A 27782-nucleotide genomic window follows, 5' to 3' on the forward strand; every position below is an offset into this window, starting at 1 on the left:
TTAGATACATGAGATTATTAAATATGCCTTCAGAGGGATTGCCTGGGTGGCTCCATTGGTTGAGCGACCAATTCTTGATCTCGGCTCAGGTCATGATCCCAGGGTTGCAGGATCAAGCCCCCTTGGTGGGCTCTGCACTGAGTGTGCAGCCTGCTTGAGATTTTTTCTCTCTGCCACTCCCCCGCTGGTATGCCCATGAACGCTCACACACTCCCTCAAAAAATAAATTTAGGGGCGCCTGGGTGGCGCAGTCGGTTAAGCGTCCGACTTCAGCCAGGTCACGATCTCGCGGTCCGTGAGTTCGAGCCCCGCGTCAGGCTCTGGGCTGATGGCTCGGAGCCTGGAGCCTGTTTCCGATTCTGTGTCTCCCTCTCTCTCTGCCCCTCCCCCGTTCATGCTCTGTCTCTCTCTGTCCCAAAAAAAAAAATAAATAAATAAATAAATAAAAATGTTGAAAAAAAAAAAATAAATTTAAAAAAATTCTTTCTCTCCCTCTCCCCCACTCATTCTCTAAAAAACAAAACAGAACAAAAAAAAGCCTTCAGAAATAAAGGATGCTAGCATATTATGTATCAAAGAAATACATATAGTTACCCAGTAAAAGAGTACCAGTATCAGTCTTCTTAAGAAGGAGATTTAATTCTGGAAATGAATAGGAAAGATTATGGGTTTACAACAGAGAAACGGTATCACATATCTCAATTGCATTATCAAAGCTGGTTCGGAGAGGTGGGAGACCAGAGATGATGAGAGTATTTCGACAATATTAGACATGAAGGAAGGTGAGGAAAAAGCCTAATTAAATGATTGGTAAGGTGGTATTTAAAAGGATGTGCAGAGGGGCGCCTGGGTGGCGCAGTCGGTTGGGCGTCCGACTTCAGCCAGGTCACGATCTCGCGGTCCGTGAGTTCGAGCCCCGCGTCAGGCTCTGGGCTGATGGCTCAGAGCCTGGAGCCTGTTTCCGATTCTGTGTCTCCCTCTCTCTCTGCCCCTCCCCCGTTCATGCTCTGTCTCTCTCTGTCCCAAAAATAAATAAACGTTGAAAAAAAAAAATAAATAAAAATAAAAAAATAAAAGGATGTGCAGAGAACGCTGTGATATATCCCATTAAGAATATCTAACGATAGGGGCGCCTGGGTGGCTCAGTCAGTTAAGCGGCCGACTTCGGCTCAGGTCATGATCTCGTGGTCCATGAGTTCGAGCCCCGCGTCGGGCTCTGTGCTGACAGCTCAGAGCCTGGACCCTGTTTCAGATTCTGTGTCTCCCTCTCTCTGACCCTCCCCTGTTCATGCTCTGTCTCTTTCTGTCTCAAAAATAAATAAACGTTAAAAAAAAATTAAAAAAAAAAAAAAGAATATCTAGGGATAAATACCTGGGGAAGGGCTGTTAGGATGGGGAAACAGAAATGTATAACTCCTTCAACTTCAACCAGGGGAAAAAAAACAAAAAATCAAACTCCCCTCTTCCTGTAGCATGAATTGTATGTTTCCAGTCTTGCTGAGTTATAGGAAACTGGGAGACAAGACAGTGTTCTTCCTTTGGCTCTCTTTCAAGAGATCATAATGATAGAGATGATACGATGCCTACTTACCAATCACGAAGTTTTGTTGTTTTTTTTTTTAAGTAGGCTCCATGCCCAACATGGGGCTTGAACTCATGACCTGAGATCAAGAGCAGCCTGATGTACCAACTGAGCCAGCCAGCTGTCCCCCAATCACTAAGTTTTCATCAGATCTTTAAGAGAATGATCCAGTCAGATTAGATACTTGTTAACCAAATTATAATGTAAGTAAAACACTGTCTTTATTCTGAAAATTAGATTCTGATCAAGCGTTCATTTTGCATTTCAAAAAATTTGAAAATCCTATATCCATTCATTTGCCATCAAGGTTATCCCCATCCTGGGCCCTTAACATTATTATCATCAAAGCAGGAGAAAACCTCATCCCAGCTAGCTAAGTTCCTAGCACACAGTATACAGGCATGGACATTAACTAAAAGGAGTAAAACAAACTTAGGGGATTTGCTAATTGTGTTACCTTTTTTTGTTTTTTAATGTTTACTTATTTAATTTTGAGACAGAGAGCGAGCACAAGCAGGGGAGGGGCAGGGAGAGAGAGGGAGACACAGAACACAAAGCAGGTTCCAGGCTCTGAGCTGTCAGCACAGAGCCCGATGTGGGGCTCAAACTCACAAACCATGAGAGATCACGACCTAAGCCAAAGTCAGTTGCTTAACCAACTGAGCCACCCAGGTGCCTCTAATTGTGTATCATTTTAATAAACCCCTAAAGAATCTCAAAGATATACAATCCACTAGCCTGACATCAAAATTCCTATTGCAACTTGAATATGGATAAGACATGTCCCTGGAGCCAATGATCTCTAGGACATATGATATATCTAAACATTTTTTTAAGTTTATTTATCTATTTTGAGACAGAGCAAGTGTGAGTGGGGGAGAGGGAGAGAGAGAGAATCCCAAGCAGGCTCTGCACTGCCAGGGTGGTGCCTGATGCAGGGCTCGAACCCACGAACCGTGAGATTGTGACATAAGCCAAAATCAAGTCAGATGCTTAACTGACTGAGTGCCCTTATATCTGAACATTTTTGTCTAAAATACATTATTTCCTTGATTCCATCATAGTATCTCCTAATAAAAGAAAGTTGACTTTCCCTGAGAAATAACAGACCTCCTGATAATCATTCATGAGACCCTTTGCACTATTTGAGTCAGTCAATAAATATCTGAATACCAACTATGTGCAAGCCCTACGTGATGCAGTGGGGACTCACAAATGCGTAAGAGTAGGAGTGAAATATTTCATAATAAATTTAAACACACACCCACAAGGAGCCATTAAGGAATTCACAAACCAGAGCTTACAATCTAGATAACTAGCAGAATGACATACGTGTGCTAACGGGGATCCAAGCAAAATTGTACAAGAGTATGAAAGAAAAAACAGTTAAATCCTGAGGAAAAAGTTTCTCAAAAAAGATGGTTGTATCTTTATTTTTTTAATATTTAGCTTTGAGAAAGACATTACATGCATGAACTGGGGAGGGACAGAGAGAGAGGGAGACTGAGAATCCCAAGCAGGCTCCAAGCGGTCAGCACAGAGCCTGTTGCAGGGCTTCAACCCACGAACCATAAGATCATGACCTCAGCCTAAACCAAGACCCAGATGCTCAACAAACTGAGCCACCTGGGCACCCCCCAAAAAGACAGCTGTATCTTGAAGGATGTGTAGGATATTAAATTCTTAACAAGGAGCTTTATGGCAATGCAAATCATTATCATAATGAGATACCACTTTATATCTCCTAGGATGGCTAGAATATAAGGATTATGACTTTAATCAAAAGTTCTAAGTTTGATGTTATAATAAAAAATAACAAGTGTTGGTGAGAATGTAAAGAATTTGGAACCCTTCTACACTGCTGATGGGAACATAAAATGATACAGCTGCTTTGAAAAACAGTTTGACAATTCCTAAAACAGTTAAGCACAGAGTTATCATATGACCCAGCAATTTCACTCTTAGGTATGTACCCAAGAGAATTGAAAACATTATGTCCACACAAAACCTGTACACAAATTTCATAGCATTTTTTATAGTAGCCCAAAGTGGTAACAACAAAAATGTCTACCAACTGATGAATGGATAAATAAAATGTAGTATATCCATACATGAAACTATTATTCAGCTATAAGAAAGAATGAAGTAGAGATATATGGATGAACCTTGAAAACATGCAAACTGAAGAATCAGTCACAAAGAGCCCCATATTGTATGATTCCATTCATATGAAATGTCTAGAACTGGCAAATCTATTCTAGATTAGCAGATTAGAGATTACCTATGACTGTGAGAGGTGAGTAATGAGAGAATGGCAGCAGGGGGTGGGGGGTAGGAGGGGCTGATGGTTAAGTTAGTGGGGTTCCTTTTGGGGGGTAATGAAAATGTCCTAAAATTGATTATGGTAATGGATGCAAAAACTCTGTGAAAACACTAAAAGCCACTGAACTGTACACTTTAAATGGGTGATTTGTATGGTATGTGAATTATATATCAATAAAGCTGTTGTAAAAATTTGATGGGGATGGGTGGAAAGAGGAGCACATTCCAACCACTAAAAACATCTTGAGATGTCAGGCAACCACGGGTAGCGTGGACTAGCACAGAATTCAGCCTAGGCTGGCATCACCACACTTCATTTCCAGATAAAAAAATCATGATATTAATGTATTTATTGAAATTCAAGTGGAAATATAGATTAACCATTAAAACATATCAGAACAAGAAAGGGATATTTCCGGGGCGCCTGGCTGGCAGAAGAGCATGTGATTCCTGACCTTGGGGTCATGAGTTTGAGCCCCACGTTTAGTGTAGAGATTTAAAAAAAAAAAAAAAAAAAAAAAAAAGCTTTGGGGCACTTGGGTGGCTCAACTGGTTGAGCATCCAACTCTTGATTTTGGCTCAGGTCACGATCCTAAGGTCGTGGAACTGAGCCCCAAGTTGAGCTCTGTGCTGAGCATGGAGCCTGCTTAAGATTCTCTTCTTCTTCCTCTGACCCTCCTACACTCGTGCTCTAAATTAATTAATTAAGCTTTATGGGGAAAAAAAGGGGATATTATCTTACAGTCCCCCTTTCCTAAAAACAAACACTAACAATATTAAAACTAAAACAAAAAAGGCATCTCTGGAAAATGCAGAGCCTGCATCAGAGAATACATACCTCATATCTGTCCACCATAGTTGGTTGATTGATTGATTTTAAGGATTTTTTTTTTTAATTTTTATTTATTTTTGAGAGAGACAGAGTGCGAGTGGGGGAGAGGCAGAGAGAGGAGGAGATACAGGATCCGAGGCAGGCTCCAGGCTCTGAGCTGTCAGCACAGAGCCCGACGCGGGGCTTGAACCCATGAACCTTGAGATCGCTACCTCGCCGAAGTCAGACACTTAACAGCTGAGCCACCCAGGTGCCCCACCACAGCTGATTTTAAAAGCTGACTCGGCACTTTCTACTACTTCCCCTGAACTCAAGTAAACCTGACACCATCTCTAGCTCCTCATCTCCTCCTCCTCTTTCATGGCTCTTACCACTAGAACAGCAATCTGTTTCCCCACATCCCTTGAATACCAAGATGGGAACAGTAAGGTACACCAAGCATATGGCCTCCAGCCAGTTTCTTACATTTATACCAGGTGGTATTCAAACTGGGTCTCAAGTATACAACAGACATTTAAAAGCCCTAAGCCAAAATGACTATAGAATCCTCAGTTAAGCATGGAACCACAGAATGCTACCCAGGAATCTATTTGCCTTTCCAGATCCACTCACCATTCTTGCTCACCTTGCTTTGTGTACCAGGAAGCTGACCATGTAGAGTGCATGCACAGGCTCCCTTGCCCTCTGGCTTCCAGCTGGGTTTGGGTAACCAGATGTATACCAGCAGAAAATCAAAGGGCAGGAGGAGAAGGAGGTCAGAGTATTTATTTCCCTAGCTCCTGCCAAAACACCATGATTTGGCTACATACTACTGCAGCCCACAGTTCCCTCCATATAGCTACTCTTAGATTCTGGTATTCTCTCTCAATACTTTGTGCCCTATTAGACCTAGAGGTGATGAAGTAATGTAGGCTCTGGAATTGCTGGCTATAGGGTATTCTGCTCTCTCACTGGTTTCCTTCAACCCATTTGTAAACAGTCTCTTTATTAAATCTTTCTCAAATTACTCAATTTGGATATGCCATCTGTTTCCTTTTAGGACCCTGAATAATGAACCAACCAGTCTACTTTGAAGACTCAGGTGGAAGATTTGATGGAGAAGGTCTTAAGAAAAAGTCTTCTTCAAAATTGGATTAAAAAAACCTCACTGTGCAAAAATCCTCAAGGCCAAGTTTAACACAGAATTCTGTTCTATATCCATTTGTTTAACCTTTAACAGTGTCTTAAATCCTATCACATTTATGATTTCATTTCATATTTCTCACAACTCTGTGAGCTGTAACAGGGAATGTGTTATTCTCTTTTAAAACTTAGAAACTGAGGCTCAGTCTTATTTCAACATTTCCTCTGTTGTTATCACCTTGCTTTTTGTTAACCAGAACCAAATAACAAAAAACCTGAACACTGAAAGTATCCAAACCAGTGCTAACAGCTGAGTAAACACATAAAGCAGCCCTTTACAGGACCCTGTATCTTTTGTTTCTTTCTCTTCTGGAAAGAGAACAGTTCTAAGTTCTTAGACAATGGGTAATGTCCAGTCAGAGTAGAACATGTAAGGAACAAAGGTATCTGAACTATGACTTAAACAAGCTAGAGGAATATCTCTTATGTAATACTGGTGCTTACATAAACCAACCAGAGCAAGAGCCCTCAACTGAAGTATATGGGCAATTTTATGGTGGGCAGAGCCCTTTTAAGCACAGTCTTTTTAGGGAGCACACGCCCATGCCTGCAATCCTCGTAATAACCAACCATGTCACCAGTTTGTGGGTACATGTCAGTGTGGCAATAACTCATATGTACCAGGACACATACAGCAAAAAGTTTAATACCTTCTTAGGACAGAAGAAGGATCTTTAAAGATTAAGCAGCTGCAGTAGGAACAGGACAGCCGACTGCTTGGGGAGAATATGTGTGGAACACAACTGAGCCCCCACTGAGTGTTATTCTGCATTACCAAATCCCTCCACTATTCAGCTTGGCTGACGGATTACCTGTGTTCAGGAGAATATATGGCCCAGGAAGGAACTGCAAAGTGAACAAAAATAGCAGCATCATTAGAACTTCATGGCTTTCAGGGCACCCAGGTGGTTCAGTTGGTTAAGCATCTGACTTCGGCTCAGGTCATGATCTCACAGTTTGTGACTTCGAGCCCTGCTTCAGGTGAACAGGAGCCCCGCTTCTCTCTCTCTCTCCCACTCTGTCCCTTGCCCACTTGCGCTCTCTCTCTCTCTCTCTCTCTCTCTCAAAAACAACTTCATGGCTTACAGAGAAATGTTATCTGCCTCTTCCACAAGAGAGAAAAGGGAGAGAAAAAAACAGGAAAGATAATGCCTGCCTATATTTTGTTGTACCCTACCCCATCATTTACCATATGTTCATCATTTGACACAATTTCATTTTGGCCAGAAATAGATCAAAAACCCACAAGAAGTCAGGAAACACCAGCACTCCTCTTTTCCACCCTCACTCTACCTGTTCAAAGAATACACAGATTGGGGCGCCTGGGTGGCTCAGTCGGTTAAGCGTCCGACTTCAGCTCAGGTCACGATCTCGCGGTCCGTGAGTTCGAGCCCCGCGTCGGGCTCTGGGCTGATGGCTCAGAGCCTGGAGCCTGCTTCCCATTCTGTGTCTCCCTCTCTCTCAAAAATAAATAAACGTTAAAACAACAACAACAACAAAGACTACACAGATTGGTAGACTGAAGATCTGGTCTTAATAAGACTCAAAGTCAGAAAGATTCTGCTCCTTTGGTCATTATAGAATTTTTTTTTCCTTATAGAAAAGACAATAAATACTGGCAATACTACACACCTAAAGGAACTGGCCTAATCCAAGGATATGAAAGGTATGTATGCCTAGTCTATTTCCAGATCAAAATAAAATGTGTATGTGCAACCACCCAGCAATACAGCAGGTATATAAAGTCCTATCCTTGTTCTAGTCTGCTTTTACAAGTCACAAAGAACTCACAAAGTTTGATATAATGTGTATACAACTATCTCTAAAAAGATACAAAAAAGAAACAGTTTATAATCCTGGCTACTAGGTAGAAAGGGTCTAGGTATACTAGGATGGGGTGAAAACATAGGCTTTTTCTATGTGTGTTTCATTAATATCCATTTGAACATTTTGTTTTATCCCAAGGTCATACATCTATTATCTATTAAAAAACAAAAATCAGAGGATGTGGCTGGCTCAGTCAGTAGAGCATCTGACTCTTGATCTCAGGTTGAGTTCGAGCCCCACACTGGGTGTAGAGATTACTTTAAAATAAGTAAATAAGGGGCACCTGGGTGGCTCAGTCAGTTGAGTGACCTGACTCTTAATTTTGGCTCAGGTCACAATCCCAGAGTGATGGGATCCAGCCCCACGTCGGGCTCCACACTGACTGAGTGTGGAGCCTACTTAGGATTCTCTCTCTCCCTCTGCCTCTCTCCCCAGCTTGCGTGTTCTCTAAAAATATAAAATAAATGTCTTAAAATCTGACATACTATTTTTTTTTTTAACTAGGATAGAGGGCCACTTGGGTGGCTCAGTTGGTTGGGCATCTAACTCTTGATTTTGGCTCAGGTCATGATCCCAGAGTCGTGGGATCAAGCCCTGTGACAGGCTCAGCACTGAGTGTGGAGCCTGCTTCAGATTCTCTCTCCTCCTAACAAAAACAAAACTAAACTAAATTAGTCCTTGGAAAAGTGTTAACCTACTTTATCAAACTCATGATCTAAATCTACAATTGGAATGGGGCAGAGGTTACAGGTAAGAGGTGGAAGTGAGGACTGATTGCCAAACTGAGCACTGAATACCAAAAATGGATTACAGTTCATCCTTAACAACATGGATTTGAACTGTACAGGTCCACTTATACGTGAATTTTTTTCAATACAGTATATTACTGTAAATGTATTTTTTCTTCCTTGTGATTTTAATAAGATTTTTCTCTTCCCTAGGTTATTGTGAGAATACAGTAATATGTAAAACATATGAAATATGTCTTAATCAACCGTTATTGGTAAGGCTTCTGGTCAACAGTAGGCTATTAGTACTTAAGTTTCAGGGGAGTCAAAAGCTACACCTGGATCTATCGACTACACGGGGTTCAGTAACCCTAACCCTTGCATTGTTCAAGGGTTAACTGTATAAGCAAAAGGATAAATTCTCCAAAAAAGGAAGAGAAAATTCTATCCAGTTCTTGGATAGTAATGTGGAAGATGATGTAAGAATTTCTACAAGGTCCAGTACCCACAGTCTCATAAATATGTACTATTTACATAACAGCTACAATATACTACATCTATAAAGAATATAGGAAAAGGCGTGGGGGGGGAGGGGCGCACCTGGGTGGCTCAGTCAGTTAAGCACCCAACTTTGGCTCAGGTAATGATCTCACGATTCACCAGTTTGAGCACTGCATAGGGTGAGCTCAAGCCCTGCTTCAGGTAAGCTTGAGACAATGCTCTGGGCTCCACACTCTCTCTCTGCACCTTGTGGGGTTCTCTCTCTCTCTCCCCTTGTGCTCTCTCGCTCTCTCTCTCTCTCTCTCTCAAAACTTAATTATTTATTTAAAATGGGGCACTTGTGGCTCAGTCAGTTAAGTTCCAACTCTTGATTTCAGCTCAGGTCATGATCTCAAGGTTGTGAAATCAAGTCCCTCTTCGGGCTCCACTCTAGGCATGGAGTCTGCTTAAGATTCTCTCTCCCTCTCCCCTGTTCTGTCTCTCTCTCTCTCTGTTATTCATAAATAAATACATACGTAGATACATACATAAATATATACATAACACAAAATTCGGGATGCCTGGGTGGCTCAGTAGGTTGAGCGTCCAACTTCGGCTCAGGTTATGATCTCCCAGTTCATGGGTCTGAGCCCCACATTAGGCTCTGTGCTGACAGCTTGGAGCCTGGAGTCTGCTTTGGATTCTGTGTCTCCCTCTCTCTCTGCTGCTCACCTGCTCATGCTCTGTCTCTGTCTCTCTCTCTCTCTCAAAAATAAACAAACATTAAAAAAACTAAAAAAAAAAACCAACTACTTTCTCAGCTCACCAATAAGAAGCAACTCCTCATGCACTCAAGTTTTATTATGAGATTGCAGCAATTCAGTCACATATTCAGACTCCACTTCTGATTCCAGTTCTCTTGCTATTTCCACATCTACAGTGACTTTCTCCACTGAGGTCTTGAGCCCTTCAATGTCATCCTTGAGGGTTGGAATCAACTTCTTCCAAACTCCTATTCATGTTGGTATTTTGACTTCTTCCCACGTATCATGAATGTTCCTAATAACATCTAGAATGGCGAATTCCAGTAAGGCTTTCAATTTACTTGGTCCAGATCCATCAGAGGAATCACTATCTATGGCAGCTATAACCTTTCAAAACGTAGTTCCCTTTTTTTTTTCTTATTTTTTTTTAAGTTTACTTATTTTGAGAGAGAGAGAGAGGCAGAGCACAAGTGGGGTAGGGGCAGAGACAGAGGGAGAGAGAACTCCAAGTAGGCTCTGCACTGTCAGTACAGAGCCCAACGTGGGGCTTGAACTCACAAACTGTGAGATCATGACCTCAGCTGAGATCAAGAGTCAGAGGCTTAACAAACTGAGCCACGCAGGTGCCCCCAAAATGTAGTTCTTAAATGATAAGAGTTAAAAGTCAAAATTCATCCTTGATCCATGGGTTGCAGAATGGATGTTGTGTTAGTAGGCATGAAAAAAAACATTATTCACATTGGATAGCTCCATCAGAGCTCTTGGATGATCAAGTACATTGTCAATGAGCAGCAATACTTTGAAAGCAATCTTTTTTCTAAACAACAGGCTCAACAGTGGGCTTAAAATATATGGTAAACCATATTGTAAAACAGATGTGCTATCATCCAGGTACTGCTGTTTCATTCACAGACCACAGGCAGAGTAGACTCAGCACAATTCTTAAGGGCCCTAAGATTTTCAGAATGGTCAATGAGCATTGGCTTCAACTTCAAGTCACTAATTGCATTAGCCCTAACAAGACAGTCTGTCTTTTGAAGCTTCGGCACTGACTTTTCCTCTCTAGCTATGGAAGTGCTAAAGAGCATCTTCTTCTCATAGAAGGCTGTTTCATCTACATTGAAAATCTGTTGTTTAGGGGCACCTGGGTGGCTCAGTTGGTTAAGCGGCCAACTTCGGCTCAGGTCATGATCTCGCGGTCCCTGAGTTCGAGCCCCGCGTCGGGCTCTGTGCTGACAGCTCAGAGCCTGGAGCCTGTTTCAGATTCTGTGTCTTCCTCTCTCTCTGGCCCTCCCCCATTCATGTTCTGTCTCTCTCTGTCTCAAAAATAAATAAACGTTAAAAAAATTTTTCTTTTTTTTTAAAAGACAATCTGTTGTTTAGTGTAGCCACCTTCATTTAACTCTCTTAGTGACATCTGGATAACTGGTTGCAGCTTCTATATCATCACTTCCTGGTTCACCTTGTACTTTTATGTCATGGAGGTGGCTTCTTTCCTTAAACGCTATGAGCCAACCTCTGCTAGCTTCAGACTTTTCTTTTTCAGCTTCCTCACCTCTCTCAGCCTTCACTGAATTGAAGAGATTTAGGCCCTTGCTCTGGATTAAGCTTTAGATTAAGGGAATGTTGTGGCTGCTTTGATCTTCTGTCCAGACCATTCAAACTTTCTCCATATCAGCAATAAGGCTGTTTCACTTTCTTATCATTTGTGGGTTCACTGGAGTAGTGCTTTTACTTTCCTTCAAAAACTCCTTTGCATTCAAAACTTGGCTGCTTGGTACAAGAGGCCTAGCTTTTAGCTTATTTCAACTTTTAATAGGTCTTCCACACTAAGCTTAATTATTTCTAGGTTTTGATGTAAAGCGAAAGACACTGAACCCTTCCTTTCACTTGAACACTTAGAGGCCACTGTAGGGTTACTAACTGGCCTAATTCAACATTGTGTCTCAAGGTATATGAAGGCCTGAGGAGAGGGAAAGAGATGGAGGAAACAGCCAATGAAGTGGTAAAATTACACACACTTACCACTTAAGTTCACCATCTTATATAAGTTCACAGCACCCCAAAACAATTACAATAGTAACATCAAAAATCACTGATCACACATTACCATAAATATAATAACAATTAAAAAGTCTGAGGGGCGCCTATGTGGCTCAGTTGGTTAAGCGTCCAACATCAGCTAAGGTCATGATCTCATGGTTCGTGGGTTCCAGCCCCGTGTTGGGCTCTGTGTTGACAGCTTGGAGCCTGGAGACTGCTTCAGATTCTGTGTCTCCCTCTCTCTCTGCCCCTCCCCTGCTCACACTCTGTCTCTCTCTCTCTCAAAAATAAACATTCTGGTTGGGGCGCCTGGGTGGCTCAGTCGGTTGAGGGTCCGGCTTCGGCTCAGGTCATGATCTCACAGTTTGTGGGTTCGAGCCCCACATGGGGCTCTGTGCTGACAGCTTAGAGCCTGGAGCCTGCTTTGAATTCTGTGTCTCCCTCTCTCTCTGTTCCTCCCCAGCTCATGTTCTCTCTCTCTTCTTCAAAAATAAAGACATTAAAAAAATTTTTTTTTAAGAAAAAATACAAAATAAACATTCTGGGGCGTTTGGGTGGCTCAGTCGGTTGAGTGTCAAACCTCAGCTCAGGTCACGATCTCGAGGCTCGGGAGTTTGAGCCCCACAGTGGGCTCTGTGCTGAGAGCTCAGAGCCTAGCCTGCTTCAGATTCTGTGTGTCCCTCGCTCTCTTCCCCTCTCCCACTCACACTCTGTCTCTCTCAAAAATAAACATTTAAAATAAATATTTTAAAAAATTTTTTAAATAAGCACTAAAAAAATTTTTTTTAAGTTTGAAATAGCACAAGGATTACCAAAATGTGACATGAAGTGTGCAAATGCTGTTGGAAAAATGGTGCCAATCAACTTGTTCAACACAGCATTGCCACAAATCTTCAATATGTAAAAAAACACAACACCTGCAGAGCACAATAAAGTGAAGCACCATAAATGAAGTATGGCTATACACATTTAGCTTTGCTATTCCACACTGGTTAAGTTTTAAAGGGGTAAGTCACCAGATGGGGAAGTCTATAGCTTTCTATTTTTGTTTTGTTTTGTTTTGTTTAATCACTGCTGTATCCAGGTAGATAAATCTGTCTAATTCTGGGGTAGTAGTAGAAATCCACTGGCCCATAGATATAAGCTACCTCCTTGAATATTAGTTTTATTAGAAATAAAAGCAATACCTTTATTATTATCTCTCAAACTTTTTCTTATTTCTCACATGGAATGGAGGAAGAGGAATGCTTCAAAGTGAAATCCCTCAAACCGCAACAATCTCTGAGAGCAAGGCAAGTACCATCTTTGGTAGTTGAAATGAGAGAGGGGATGGGTAAAGTGTTAGCATGCCTGGCTCTCCTAGTTTGTAAACCCTACAAATGTAAAATAATGATTTAATAATAATTCAACTTAGGTTAACAAAAAAAAAATCATTTCTTTCCTTTTTTTTTCTTTTAACATTTATTTATTATTGAGAGACAGAGAGACAAAGAATGTGAGCAGGAGAGGTGCAGGGGGGAGGGGGGGGAGACAGAATCCAAAGCAGGCTCCAGGCTCTGAGCTGTCAGCACAGAGCCTGATGTGGGGCTCAAACCCACAAACTGTGAGATCATGACCTGAGCTGAAGTTGGATGCTCAACCGACTGAGCCACACAGGTGCCCCATTTTCTTCCCTAATGTAAAGTTTTTATTTTATACATAAGGAAAAATTTTTATACACATGTAAAAATTCAGTTTTTATATAGGCACTCAATTATTCACTATTCATTTAAGAATTAAGTAGGCAATGAATCATTGTTTACTAAATGTCTTTTCAAAATTATCTTTAACTATATGTCCCATTAACTAGCAGGAAGTGGTTAAAACACAGGCTCAAAATTCACAAAGACTTAGGTTTAATTCTTCTAGTGTTGCCATGTATTAGCTGTGTGACTTTGGATGTGTTGCTTAGCCTTACCTGTAAAATGGGAACAGTAACAGCACCTATGCAACAGAATTGTTATGGAGATGAAAATAAATACATGTAAAGCTCTTATACTAGTGCCTGAAAAATTAAAAGAGTTCACATCCATTTATTCAACATACACTGAATGCCTGCTTTAGAGTACCAGGCTATGTCAAGTACTAAGGATGAAATGCTGAGCTAAATCAGAGATAGTCTTGGTACTAATGAAATTCAGTGTTTAGCAGGGATAGAGACATTAATCAAATAATCATAATGTAATTGTGTAATTACCCATTGTGATAAATGGGCTAGGAAAAAAAAAAGAACAGAAAGCTGTGACCTAATTTAGTTAGTGTGGTCAAAAAGGTGGCATTTAAGTGAAATTTCAAGGATGAGAAAAAACTAGCCATACAGAGAATGAAAGAGAGGATCCTTTCAAAGAGAGGAAACTTGGGCAAAAGATATAAAGTGGGACATTCAAATGAACCTAAAAGGAACAGAAGGTCAGTAAAGCTAGAGTGTAATAAAGGATGGAGAGGGAGGCAGATCCTTCCAGCCTGTGCTGAAGTATTTGGCTTTCATTCTCAACACATTAGACAGTCAGTGAATAATTTTAAGTAAGAAAGAAGTTACAAGATCTGATGTAGGTTTTGAAAATATTACTGTGGCTAGTCTGGGAAGAACAAACTAAAGTGAGGCAGGAGTTGAAATATCAAAACAAGAAACAATGCAACCTATAACTGGAGAAACAGCAGTAAAGATGAAAAAAAAAAGTGGAAAGATTTGAGATTTAATTTATAAGGCAGAATCAACAGGACTTCTTTATAGATTGGATGTAAGAAAGGACAGTATCTAGCTTGAGTAACCAAACAGATGGTGGCATCATTTATAACACCATATAGAGATCAGGGGAGTGCAATTTGAGGACTACAAAGCAAGCATTACATTTTAAATATGTTAAATTTGAGGGGTGCTTGGCTGGCTCAGTCAGTAGAACATTTGACTCTTGATCTCGGGGTCATGGGTTCGAGCCCCACATTGGATCTACAGCTTACTTTAAAAAAGTAGAGGGGTGGGGCGCCTGGGTGGCTCAGTCAGTTGAGCGTCCCACTTTGGCTCAGGTCATGATCTCACAATGTGAGTTCGAGCCCCGTGTCGAGGTCTGTGCTGACAGCTCAGAGCCTGGAGCCTGCTTTGGATTTTGTGTCTCCCCTTCTCTCTGCCCCTCCCCTGCTCGTGCTCTGTCTGTCTCTCTTAAAAATAAACAACAATTAAAGGGAAAAAAAAGAAGTCTTGCTACCTTTAATAAATTAATCAGTCAATAAATAAATAAATATCTCATTCTTTCTCTCCCTCCTCCTGCCCCTCTCCCCAACTCACATACTCTCTAACATAAAAAAGAACTTGAATAACTTATAAAATTTCCAGGAAAAAATATCTATTAGGCAGCTGGATACACAGTGGAGAGATCTGTCTGGCAATTATAATCTGTAAATCTGTTAGCATACTAATAACTAAAATCTAGGGAAAAAAGTATATTTAAAGAGAAGGTAAGGTAGGAAGGCCTAAAGAATTCTAAATAATCAGGAATTGAACAGAATAACTGACAAATAGACCAAAAGAGAAGGGCCAAAAGGGCATGACCCAAAAAGGTTGTGTAACCAGAGGCAAGGAAAGAGAGCGTTTCAAGAAATGGAGAATAGTCAACTCTAGCAAATGCTGCCAAGAAGTTATGTAAGATGTAAACTAAAAAAAAAGCTAGTTGGATCTGGCAACTTACAAGTACCTTATAGGCTAGACCAAACAAAAGAATCAGTGAGCCTGAAGAGTGGTCCTTTGAAATTATCCAGTCAGAAGAAAAAAAGGAAAAGGAATGAAGAAAGTTAATGGGACTTAGGGACATGTTAACAGAAACAATTTATACATCCCTAGAATCCCAGAAGGAGAAGAGAAGGGGTAGAAAGCTTATTCAAAGAAACAATGACTAAGAACTTCCCAAACCTGGAGATATTTGGACATCCAATTCATGAAAGTAATAACTTACCCCAAAATTTCAATCCTAAACAATCTTCTCCATGATAGATTATAATAAACTGTCTAAAATCAAAGACAAAGAATTTAATTTATTCAAAGTAATCTCTACTCCAATGTGGGGTTTGAACTCATGACCCTGAAATCAATAACTGCGTGCTCAAACTGAACCAGTCAGTTGCCTGACAAAGACAGAATTTTATTTATGCTTGTAAGTATTTATTTACTTATTTAGAGATAGACAGAGAGAGAGAGAGACAGAGAGCGAGCAGGGGAAGGGCAGAGATAGGAGAGCTGTCAGTACAGAGCCCAATGTGGAGTTTGAACTCACGAACCGTGAGATCATGACCTGAGCCGAAATCAAGAGTCAGATGCTTAACCAACCAAAAGAGAGGTGCCCCAAAGACAGAATTTTAAAATCAACAAGAAGGGATGTCTGGCTGGCTCAGTTGGAAGAGTGTGCAACTCTCGATCTCAAGGTCTTGAGTTCAAGCCCCACATTGGGGGTAGAGATTACTTAAGTAAATAAAACCTTAAAAATAAACAAATAAATAAATAAATAAATAAATAAATAAAATCAACAAGAAAACAAATTCCCTCATACAAGGAAACCTCCATAAGGCTATCAGTGGATGTTTTAGCAGAAACCTTGCAGGCTAGAAGAGAATGGGATAATATAGTCAAAATGATGAAAGAAAAAAGAAAAACGCCAACCAAGAATAGTTTACCCAGAAAAATTGTTGTTCAGAAATGAAGGTCAGGAAGACTTTCCTTAACAAACAAAAACTAAGAAAATTCATCACCATTTGACCTGACTTACAAGAAATGATGAAAGAAGTTGGTGAAGCTGAAATGAAAGAATACTAACTGGCAACATGAAAACATATGAAAATACACAACACACTGGTAAAGGTAAACATATAATCAGATTCAGAATATTCTAATACTGTAACATAATGGTATTAACCACTTAACTCTAATATAAAAGTTAAAGAACAGAAGTACTGAGGCACCTGGCTGGCTCAGTTGGTAGAGCATGCAACTCTTGATCTCGGGGTCATGACTTCAAGCCACCCATTGGGTGTAGAGCCTACTTTAAAAAAAAAAAAAAAAAAAGTCCTACAACAGCTATACTTAAAATAATTTGTCAATGGATATACAACATAAAAATATGTAAACTGTGATATGAAAACATAAAATGTCAGGGGGAGGTTAAAAGCGTAGATTTTGTATACAAAGACAAGTTACCAGTAATCAGTAATTATCAGAAAATCATCAATTCACAAAAAAAAGTCAGCAAAAGAGGAAGAAAAGAACTACAAGACAGCCAGAAACAGGGGTGCCTGGTCCTTGATCTTGATCCCAGGGTTGAGAGTTCAAGCCCCATTGGAGGGTAGAGTTTACTTAAGAAAAAAAAAAAAAAAAAAAGCCAGAAACAATTAACAAGATGCCAATAATAAGTCCTTACCTAGAAATGATCACTTTAAACGTGAATGGATTAAATTCTCCAGCCAAAATGCAGAGTGGCTGAATGGATAAAAAAAACAAGACCCAACTTAACATGTTACTTACAAAACACTCATAAGAACAAAGTGAACGGTTGGAAAAAGATATTCTATGCAAATGGAAACCAAGAGTGCAAGATAACTATACTTACATCAGAAGAAATAGACTTTAAGTAAAAAACAAGAGACATACATTATATAATGATAAAGCAGTCAATTCATCCAGAGAATATAAAAATTGTAAATACGTATGCACCCAACATGAAAGTACTTAAATATATTAAGCAAATAATAACAGATCTGAAGGAAAAACAGACAACAGTACACTAATAGTAGGGGACTTCAACACCCCACTTTCAACAATGGATAGATCACCCAGCAGAAAATTAATATAGAAATGCAGGACTCAAAGTATACTTTAAACCAAATGGCCCTAAGAGACACATACAGGACATTCCAACCAACAGGAGAATACACATTCTTTTTGCAAGTGTACACGAACATTCTGCAGATTAGAGCATGTATTAAATCACAAAACAAGTCTTAGTAAATGAAAAATTACTAAGCCCATCAAGTATCTTTTCTGGCCAAAATGGTAAAAAACTAGAATCAATAACAGAAGGAAAATTAGAAAATTCACAAAATGTGGAAATCAAACAATACACTCCTGAACAACCAATGGGTCAAAGAAGAAATTTTTAAAATCCTGAAACAGGGGCGCCTGGGTGGCGCAGTCGGTTAAGCGTCCAACTTCAGCCAGGTCACGATCTCGCGGTCCGTGAGTTCGAGCCCTGCGTCAGGCTCTGGGCTGATGGCTCAGAGCCTGGAGCCTGCTTCCGATTCTGTGTCTCCCTCTCTCTCTGCCCCTCCCCCGTTCATGCTCTGTCTCTCTCTGTCCCAAAACTAAATAAAAAACGTTGAAAAAAAAATTAAAAAAAAAAAAATCCTGAAACAAAAAAAAATGGTAATACAACATACCAAAACTCATGATATGTAGCAAAAATATTGCAAAGAGGGAAGTTTATAGCAATAAATACTCACATTAAGAAAAAAATCGGGGCACCTGGGTGGCTCAGTAAGTTGAGTGTCCAACTGGCTCTGGTCATGATCTCGCAGTTTGTGAGTTCGAACCCTGCATCTGGTTCTGTGCTGGAAGCTCAGAGCCTGGAGCCTGCTTCAGATTCTGTGTCTCCCTCTCTCTCTGCCCCTCCCCTGCTCACACTCTGTCTGTCTGTCTGTCTCTCAAAAATAAACATTAAAAAAAAATTTTTTTAAAGAAAAAAAAATCTTGGGGCAGCTGGGTGGCTCAGTCAGTTGGGTGTCAGAATCTTAATTTCAGCTCATTATCTCACAGTTCATGAGACTGAGCTCTATGTCAGGATCCACATGGACAGGATGGAGCCTGCTTGGGATTTTATCTCTCCTCTCTCTCTCTACCCCTCCTCCTGCTTGTACTCTCTCTCTCAAAAGTAAATATTTAAAAATTTTTTCAAACAACCTCAAGGACCTTGAAAAAGAAGACCATATTAAGCCCAAAGTTAATAGAAAAAATGAGAGAACAAAGGTCAGAGAATAAATAAATCAAATAGAGAATAGAAAAACAATAGAAAAGCTCAGTGAAACTAAGCGTTGGTTTTTTGAAAAGATAAACAATTGACAACACTTTAGCTAGACTTACAAAGAAAAAGAGAACTCAAAATTGTACAGAAGAGACATTACAACTGATACCACAGAAACATAAAGGATAAGAGATTGCCATGAATAATTATACACCACCAAATTCGATAACCTAGAAGAAATAGATAAATTCATAGAAACTTATGCCTACCAAGTATTAATCATAAAAACAAACAGGGGCGTCTGGGTGGCTCAGTCAGTTAAGCGTCCAACTCTTGATTTTGACTTAGGTCATGACCTCATGGTTCATGAGGTTGAGCCGTGCATTGGGTTCATGAGGTTGAGCCATGCATGTACTGACAGTGAGGACCCTGCTTGGGATACTCTCTCCCCCTCTCTTTCAGCCCTTCCCCTGCTCACGCTCATTCTCTCAAAAATAAATAAAACATTAAACAAACTACACAGAAAATCTGAACGGATGAGTAACAAGTGAGGAGCCTGAATCAGTAATCAAACACCTCCCAAGAAAGAAAAGCCCAGGACCAGACAGCTTCATGGGAGAATTCTACCAAACATTTAAAGAATTAACACCAGTTCTTCTCAAACTTTTCTAAAAACTAAAGAGGAAACATTCCCAAATTCATTTTGTGAGGCCACCATTATCTTGATACCAAAGCCAGATGAGCACACTAAGAGAAAACAACAGACCAAAATTTCTGATGAATATAGATACAAAAATTCTCAACAAAATACTAGCAAAATAGGGCGCCTGGGTGGCTCAGTCGGTTAAGTGTCCGACTTCGGCACAGGTCATGATCTAGTGGTTCGTGAGTTCGAGCCCTATGTCGGGCTCTGTGCTGACAGCTCAGAGCCTGAAGCCTGCTTCAGATTCTGTGTCTCCCTCTCTCTCTGACCCCCCTCCTCTGTTCACACTGTTTCTCTCTCTCAAAAATAAATAAACATTTTAAAAAATTAAAAAAAAATACTAGCAAAATAAATTCAACAGCACATTAAAAGGATCACATATCATGATGAAGTCAGATTTACCACTGGGATGAAAGAATGTTTTGACATACAGAAATCAATAAATGTGATACACCACAACAGAATGAAAGATAAAAATCATACATCTCAACAGATGCAGAAAAAGCAACTGACAAGATTCAACGTCCTTTCACTATAAAATTGCTCAACGAATTTGGTATAGAAGGAACATAATTCAACATACAAAGGCCATACACAACAAGCCCACAGCTAATATCATACTCAACAGTGAAAGGCTGAAAGCTTTTCCTCTAAAATCAGGAACAAGACATGGATGCCCATTCTGACCACTCCTATTCAACACAGTACTAGAAGTTCTAGCTGTAGCAAGTAGGCTAGAAGAAATAAAGGCATCCAGGGTGGTAGCAGGTGCGCCCTTAACATGCAAAATGACACCAGGGAGTTCCTGGACTTGTATTACCACAGAAATGCTCCGCCAACAACCATATCATCCACCAAGAACCACACATTCAAGGACGAGATGAACGCGGCCAAGGTTGACAAGGTTCAACAGTCAGTTTAAAACCTACGCTATCTGTGGGGCCATGTGCAAGATAGGCAAGCCAGATAATAGCATCCTCTGACTGGCCAAGGCCCATGGCCTCATTTCAAAGAACTTCTGCCAGGGGCACCTCAGTGGCTCAGTGAAAGGAGCATGTGACTCTTTATCTCAGGGTCATGATTCAAGCCCCATGTGGGGTGAAGAGATTACTTTAATAAAAAAAAATTAAAAAAAAAAGAGGATCATAGATGTGGAATATTTGTCATAAATAAATAGCAACTTGCCACCCAAAAAAAGAAAATAAAGGTATCCAAATCTGAAAGGAAGAAGTATAATTGCTGATAACATATCCTATATACAAAAAATTATAAACCTCTACCAAGAAAGTGTGAGGCCTAATAAACGAATTCAGTAAAGCTTCAGGATACAAAATCAACATTAATAAATCAGTTGTTTTTCTATATACTATCAATGAAATCAGTTACATCTCCATATAGTATCAGAAAGAAAACAATTCCATTAACAAAAGCATCAAAAACAATAAAATAAAAATAAGGAAGTGAAAGATCTGTATACTGGAAACTACAAAACACTGGTGGAAGAAATTGAAAGTGGAGTGCCTGGGTGGCTCAGTGGGTTAAGGGTCTCGCTCTTGATTTCGGCTCAGGTCATGATCTCACAGTGCCTGAATTAGAGTCCGACGTTCAGTCTCTGGGCCATCAGCTTAAAATTCTCTCTCTCTCTCTCTCTCTCTCTCTCTCTCTCTCTCTCACTGCCCCACCCCCACTTGCATACACCCACAACCCTCTCTCTGTCTCTCTCAAAAATAAATAAACCCTCAAGAAACTGGGATAGAAGGATCATACCTCATGATCATAAAAGCCATATACGAAAGACCCACCACTAATGTCCTCCTCAATGGGGAAAAACTGAGAGCTTTCTCCCTTAGGTCAAAAACACGACAGGGATGTCCACTCTCACCACTGTTATTCAACATAGTATTGGAAGTCCTAGCCTCAGCAATCAGAGAACACAAAAGAATAAAACACATCCAAATTGGCAAGGAAGAAGTAAAACTTTCACTCTTCGCAGATGACATAATACTCTATACAGAAAACCCAAAAGAGTCCACAAAAAACTGCTAGAACTGATCTATGAATTCAGCAAAGTCGCAGGATATAAAATCAATGTACAGAAATCTGTTGCATTCCTATACACCAATAATGAAGCAACAGAAAGAGAAATCAAGGAATCGATTCCATTTACTATTGCACCAAAACCCATAAAATACCTAGGAATAAATCTAACCAAAGAGGTGAAAAATCTATACACTGAAAACTATAGAAAGCTTAAGAAAGAAATTGAAGAAGACACAAAGAAACCCATGCTCCTGGATTGGAAGAACAAATATTGTTGAAATGTTGATACTACCCAAAGCAATCTACATATTCAATGCAATCCCTATCAAAATAACACCAGCATTCTTCACAGAGCTAGAACAAACAATCCTAAAATTTGTATGGAACCAGAAAAGACCCTGAATAGCCAAAGCAATCTTGAAAAAGAAAACCGAAGCTGAAGGCATCACAATCCCGGACTTCAAGCTGTATTACAAAGTTGTAATCATCGAGACAGTATGGTACTGACACAAAAACAGACACTCAGATCAATGGAACAGAAGAGAGGACCCAGAAATGGACCCACAAACGTATGGCCAACTAATCTTAGACAAAGCAGGAAAGAATATCCAATGGAATAAAGACGGTCTCTTCGGCAAATGGTGCTGGGAAAACTTGACAGCGACGTGCAGAAAAATGAACCTGGACCACTTTCTTACACCATACACAAAAATAAACTCAAAATGGATGAAAGACCTAAATGTAAGACAGGAAGCCATCAAAATCCGAGAGGAGAAAACAGGCAACAACCTCTCTGACCTTGGCTGCAGCAACTTCTTAGTCAACACATCTCCGGAGGCAAGGGAAACAAAAGCAAAAATGAACTATTGGAACCTCATCAAAATAAAAAGCTACCCCCCAAAATACATAAAATAAATTAAAAAATACAATAAAATAAAAATAAAAATAAAATAAAATATAAATATAAATAAATAAAAAGTTTCCAGGGGTGCCTGAGTGGCTCAGTTAGTTAAGCATCCAACTTCAGCTCAGGTCATGATCTTGCGGTTCGTGGGTTTGAGCTCCACATTGAGCTCTGTGCTGACAGCTCAGAGCCTGGAGCCTGCTTCAGATTCTGTGTATCCCTCTCTCTCTGCCCCTCCCCCACTCACACTCTGTCTCTCTCAAAAATAAATATTAAAAAAATAAAAATACATAAATAATAAAAAGCTTCTGCACAGCAAAGGAAACAATTAGCAAAACTAAAAGGCAACCAACAGGGGCATCTGGATGGCTCAGTCGGTTAAGCATCTGATTTCGGCTCAGGTCATGATCTCGCAGTACATGAGTTCGAGCACCGCTTTGGGCTCTGTGCTGACCGCTCAGAGCCTGGAGCCTGTTTCAGATTCTGTGTCTCCCTCTCTCTCTGACCCTCCCCCGTTCATGTTCTGTCTCTGTCTCAAAAATAAATAAACGTTAAAAAAAAAATTAAAAAAAAAAAAAGGCAACCAACAGAATGGGAGAAGATATTTGCAAATGACATATCAGATAAAGGGTTAGTATCCAAAATCTATAAAGAACTTATCAAACTCAACACCCAAAAAACAATCCAGTGAAGAAATGGGCAAAAGACATGAATAGACACTTCTTCAAAGAAGACATCCAAATGGTTAACAAACACACGAAAAAATGCTCAACATCACTCATCATCAGGGAAATACAAATCAAAACCACAATGAGACACCACCTCTCACCTGTCAGAATGGCTAAAATGAACAAGTCAGGCAATGATAGACGTTGGTGAAGATGTGGAGAAAGGGGAACCCTTTTGCCCTGCTGGTGGGAATGCAGACTGGTGCAGTCGCTCTGGAAAACCGTATGGAGGTTCCTCAAAAAACTAAAAGTAGAACTACCCTACAACCCAGCAATTGCACTTGTAGGTATTTATCCAAATGATACTGGTGTGCTGTCTCGAAGGGGCACATGCACCCCAATGTTGATAGCAGCACTATCAACAATAGCCAAGGTATGGAAAGAGCCCAAATGTCCATCGACAGATGAATGGATAAAGAAGATGTGGTGTGTGTGTGTGTGTGTATACATACATACATACACACACACACACACACACACCAGGAATAGTACTCAGCAATAAAAAAGAATGAATCTTGCCATTTGCAACAATGTGAATAGAACTAGAGTGTATTATGCTAAGTGAAATTAGTCAGAGAAAGACAAATATATGACTTCACTCATATGTGGAATTTGAGATACAAGACAGATGAACATAAGGAAGGGAAGCAAAAATAATATAAAAACAAGGAGGGGGACAAAACATAAGAGACTCTTAAATATAGAGAACAAACTGATGGCTGCTGGAGGGGTTGTGGGTAGGGGGATGGTCTAAATAGGCAAGGGGCATTAAGGAAGTCACTTAGGAAGGAAGATGAGCACCGGGTGTTATTTGCAGGGGATGAATCACTGAATTCTACTCCTTTTTTTTTTTTTTTTAAATGTTTATGTATTTTTAAGAGAGACAGACAGAGAGCAAGCAAGGGAGGGACAGAAAGAAGAACAGAGACACAGAATCCAAAGCAGGCTCCAGGCTCTGAGCTGTCAGCACAGGACCCAACTTGGGGCTCCAACTCACAGACCGTGAGATTATGACCTGAGCCAAAGTCAGACGCTTAACCAACTGAGCCACCCAGGCACCCCGATTCTACTCCTGAAATCATTATTGCACTATATGCTAACTTTGATGTAAATAAATTTTAAAAGAGTACCTGGTTGGCTCAGTCAGTAAAGTATGCAACGCTTGATCTCAGGGTTGTAAGTTCAAGCCCCATGATGGGCACAGAGCTTACTTAAAAAATAATAATAAAATTTTAACTAAAAAATTTAAAAAGCAGACACAGACCAATGGAAACAGAATCAAGAACCTAGAAATAAATCCACATATACACTGGCAACTCAAATTTGATAACGGAACCAAGAACATTCAATGAGGAAAGAACAGTCCCATCAATAAATGGTAACGGTAAAACTGTATATCTACACACAAAAGAATGAAACTGCACCCCTATATTAACAACCACTCACAAAAATTAATTTGAAATGGATTAAAGACTTAAATGTAAGATCTGAAACCATAAAACTCCTAGAAGAAAACAGTGAAAAAGCCCCTTCACATTGATCTAGTTGATGTTGTTTTTTTGGATATGACACCAAAAGTGCAAGCAACAAAAGCAAAAAATTAGTATTGGGGCTATACCAAACGAAAAAGTTCTGCACAGCATAAGAAACAATCAACAAAATGAAAAGGAAACCTACAGAATTAAAGAAAATTTTGCAAACCATATAGCTAATGAGGGGTCAAAAAACCAGAATATATAAGGAACTAATATAAATGGATAGCAAAAAAAAAAAAAAAAAAATTAAAAAATGAGCAGATGCCTGGGTGGCTCAGTAGGTTGAGCATCCAACTTCGGCTCAGGTCATGATCTTGCGTTGCAGTTTGTGAGTTTGAGCCCTACATCAGGCTCGCTGCTGTCAACACAGAGCCTGCTTCGGATCCTCTGTCCCCTTCTCTCTGCCCCTCTCCCGCTCATGTTCTCTCTCTCTCTCAAAAATAAATAAACATTTTTTTAAAATGGGCAGAAAACCTGAATAGACATTTTCCCAAAGAATACATACAAATAGCCAATAGCTAAGTGAAAAAGTGCTCAATGTCACTAATCCTTAGGGAAACACAAATCAAAACCATAATGAAATATCACCTCACATCTGTTTTATTGTCATAAAAACAAGAGATAACAAATGCTGGAAAGGGTGTGGAGAAAAGAGAATCCTAGTGTACCATTAGTAGGAATGTAAATTGGTGCAGCCACTATGGAAAAGAGTATGGAGTATGGAGGTTCCTCAGAAAACTAAAAATAGAACTCCATTAGATCCAGCAATCCCACTTCTGGGTATAGATACATGGGAGATAAAATCACTTTCTCAAAGAGTATCTTGAGTCCCATGTTCACTGACACATTATTCACAAGCACCAAGACATGGAACCAATCTAAGTGTCTACTGACGGATGAATAAAGAAAATGTTGTATATACATACAAACAAATATTATTCAGTCATAAAAAGAAGGAAATTTTCCTATTGGTGACAACACGGATGGACATGGAGGGCATTACACTAAGTGAAAGAAGTCAGAGAAAGACAAATACTGTATGATCTCATTTACATGTGGGATCAAAAAACATCAAACTCATAGAAACAGAGAACAGAATGGTGGTTGCCAAGGGTTAAGGGGTAAAGAAAATAGGGAGATGTTGGTCAAAGGGTACAAACTTCCAATTATAAGAGGAGTAAGTTCCAGGGATCTAATGTACAGCATGGTGATTAATTATGGTTAATACCACGGTAACATATACTTTAAAGCTGCTATGACAGTAGAGGTTTAATGTGCTCACCGTAACAACAACAACAACAACAACAACAACAACAAGGTAACTATTTGAGGTGAAGGATGTGTTATCTGACCTTAAAGTGGTAAACCTTTTGCAATACAGATGTATATTAAATCATCACATTTTACACATTAAACTTACAGAATGTTATATGCCAATTATATCTCAATAAAGCTGGGGTGGGGAAGTTGGGATGGGGGAAAATACCTGATGATTATGATGATTTCTCTTAGAGGGCTAGTAGGGGCAGAAGCCAGACTGGAGGGGGATGAAGAATGAATAGAAGATTTTGAACTGAATATATGTAATTACCTCTATAGCTTCCCAAATCCCACTAAAATCATAAAAGTTTTAGAAAGACACAGGAGTGTCTGACTGGCTCAGTCGAAAGAGCATGCGACTCTTGATCTTGGGGTGGTGAGTTCAAGTCCCACACTGCATTTACACCCAGTAAAAAAATATAAATAAATAAATGAAAACTTTAATTTAAAAAAAAATAGGAGGGGCACTGGGGTGGCTCAGTCAGTTAAGCGACCGACGCTCTTGGGTTTCGGCTCAGGTCATAATCTCACAGTTTGCAAGTTTGAGCCCAGCATCTATCAGTGAGAAGCCCACTTGGGATTCTCTCTCTCTCCCTCTCTCTCTCTCTCTGCCCATCCCCCCACCTCATTTTCTATCTCTCAAAATAACTTAAAGAAAAAAAAAAAAAAAAGGAGCACCTGAGTGACTCAGTCCGATAAGTCACTGACTCTTCATTTCAACTTGGGTCATGATCTCACAGTTTTTGAGATGGAGCCCCGTATCAGGCTCTGCACTGACAGCACAGAGCCTGCTTGGGATCCTCTCTCTCTCTCTGCCCTTCCCTTGTTCACATTCTTTCTCTCTCTCAAAAAAAAATTTTTTTAATTAAAAAAAATAAAAAATAAATTAATAGGAGTGCCTGGGTAGCTCAGTCAGTTAAGCACCCAACTCCTGATTTCAGCTCAGGTCTTGATTTCAGATCTTACAAACTGTGTCATCGAGCCCCCCCTTAGGATACTCTCTCCCTGTTCCTCTCTGCCCCACTGCCCCCCGCCTCTATGGTTGCAAGCACACTCTCTCTCTCTCAAAATACATACATAAAATAATAAGTAAATAAATAAAGCATTAAAAAAGGCTTTTTTGATAAAAGAAGTAATAGTTGGGGTGTCTGGCCAGCTCAGTGAGTGGTAGAACATGTGACTCTTAATCTTAGGGTCATGAGTTCAAGTTCCATGTTGGGCATAGAGTTTACTTAAAAAAAAAAAAAAGAAAAGAAAATAGGCCATTTACATCCTAACATGTGATTATAAATATTACACATTCTCAAAAGAATCCAATAAAGTATATCAGTACTTTAGATGAAAAACTCAAGGTCTTAGAGAGCCTAAGAAACTTGGAACTAGCACCCAGCTAGCAAACTGACAAAAGCCACAATTAAATTCAGCTCTAACTCCATATTACACAATTTGTATAGAATACAATGCTGCCTTCCTTTGTTTAACCTTAGTTTAATGCCTAACATTAGCTTAATTACATTTATTAGGGTAGATTTTTTTCAGGATCTACGAGTAGGCTTTAGAAGCTATTATCAGGAGGCGCCTGGGTGCCTTAGTCGGTTAAGCGTCCAACTTTGGCTCAGATCATGATCTCACGGTTTGGGGTTCAAGCCCCACATCGGGCTCTGTGCTGACAGCTCAGAGCCTGGAGCCTGTTTCAGATTCTGTGTCTCCCTCTCTCTCTCTCTGTCTCTCCCCTGCTTACACTCTATCTCT

At 39.9% G+C, this 27782-nt stretch overlaps 1 protein-coding gene across 4 annotated transcripts in view; it reads right to left on the reverse strand.

Moving 5' to 3' along the window:
* The window catches only part of RBMS2 (RNA binding motif single stranded interacting protein 2), a 71984-nt gene that overhangs the window by 36192 nt on the left and 8010 nt on the right, over positions 1-27782 (reverse strand). Inside the window, exon 2 of one of the 4 annotated variants that reach the window (XM_058742351.1) lies at positions 6731-6764. The exons of the other annotated variants lie outside the window; for them this stretch is intronic. The gene's annotated coding sequence lies outside the window, so the exon portion shown is untranslated. The remainder of the gene's footprint in view (positions 1-6730; positions 6765-27782) is intronic. 4 annotated transcript variants of the gene reach the window in all.

Source organism: Neofelis nebulosa, chromosome 8 (genome assembly GCF_028018385.1).
Source record: "Neofelis nebulosa isolate mNeoNeb1 chromosome 8, mNeoNeb1.pri, whole genome shotgun sequence".
In the NCBI taxonomy this organism is placed as follows: domain Eukaryota; kingdom Metazoa; phylum Chordata; class Mammalia; order Carnivora; family Felidae; genus Neofelis; species Neofelis nebulosa.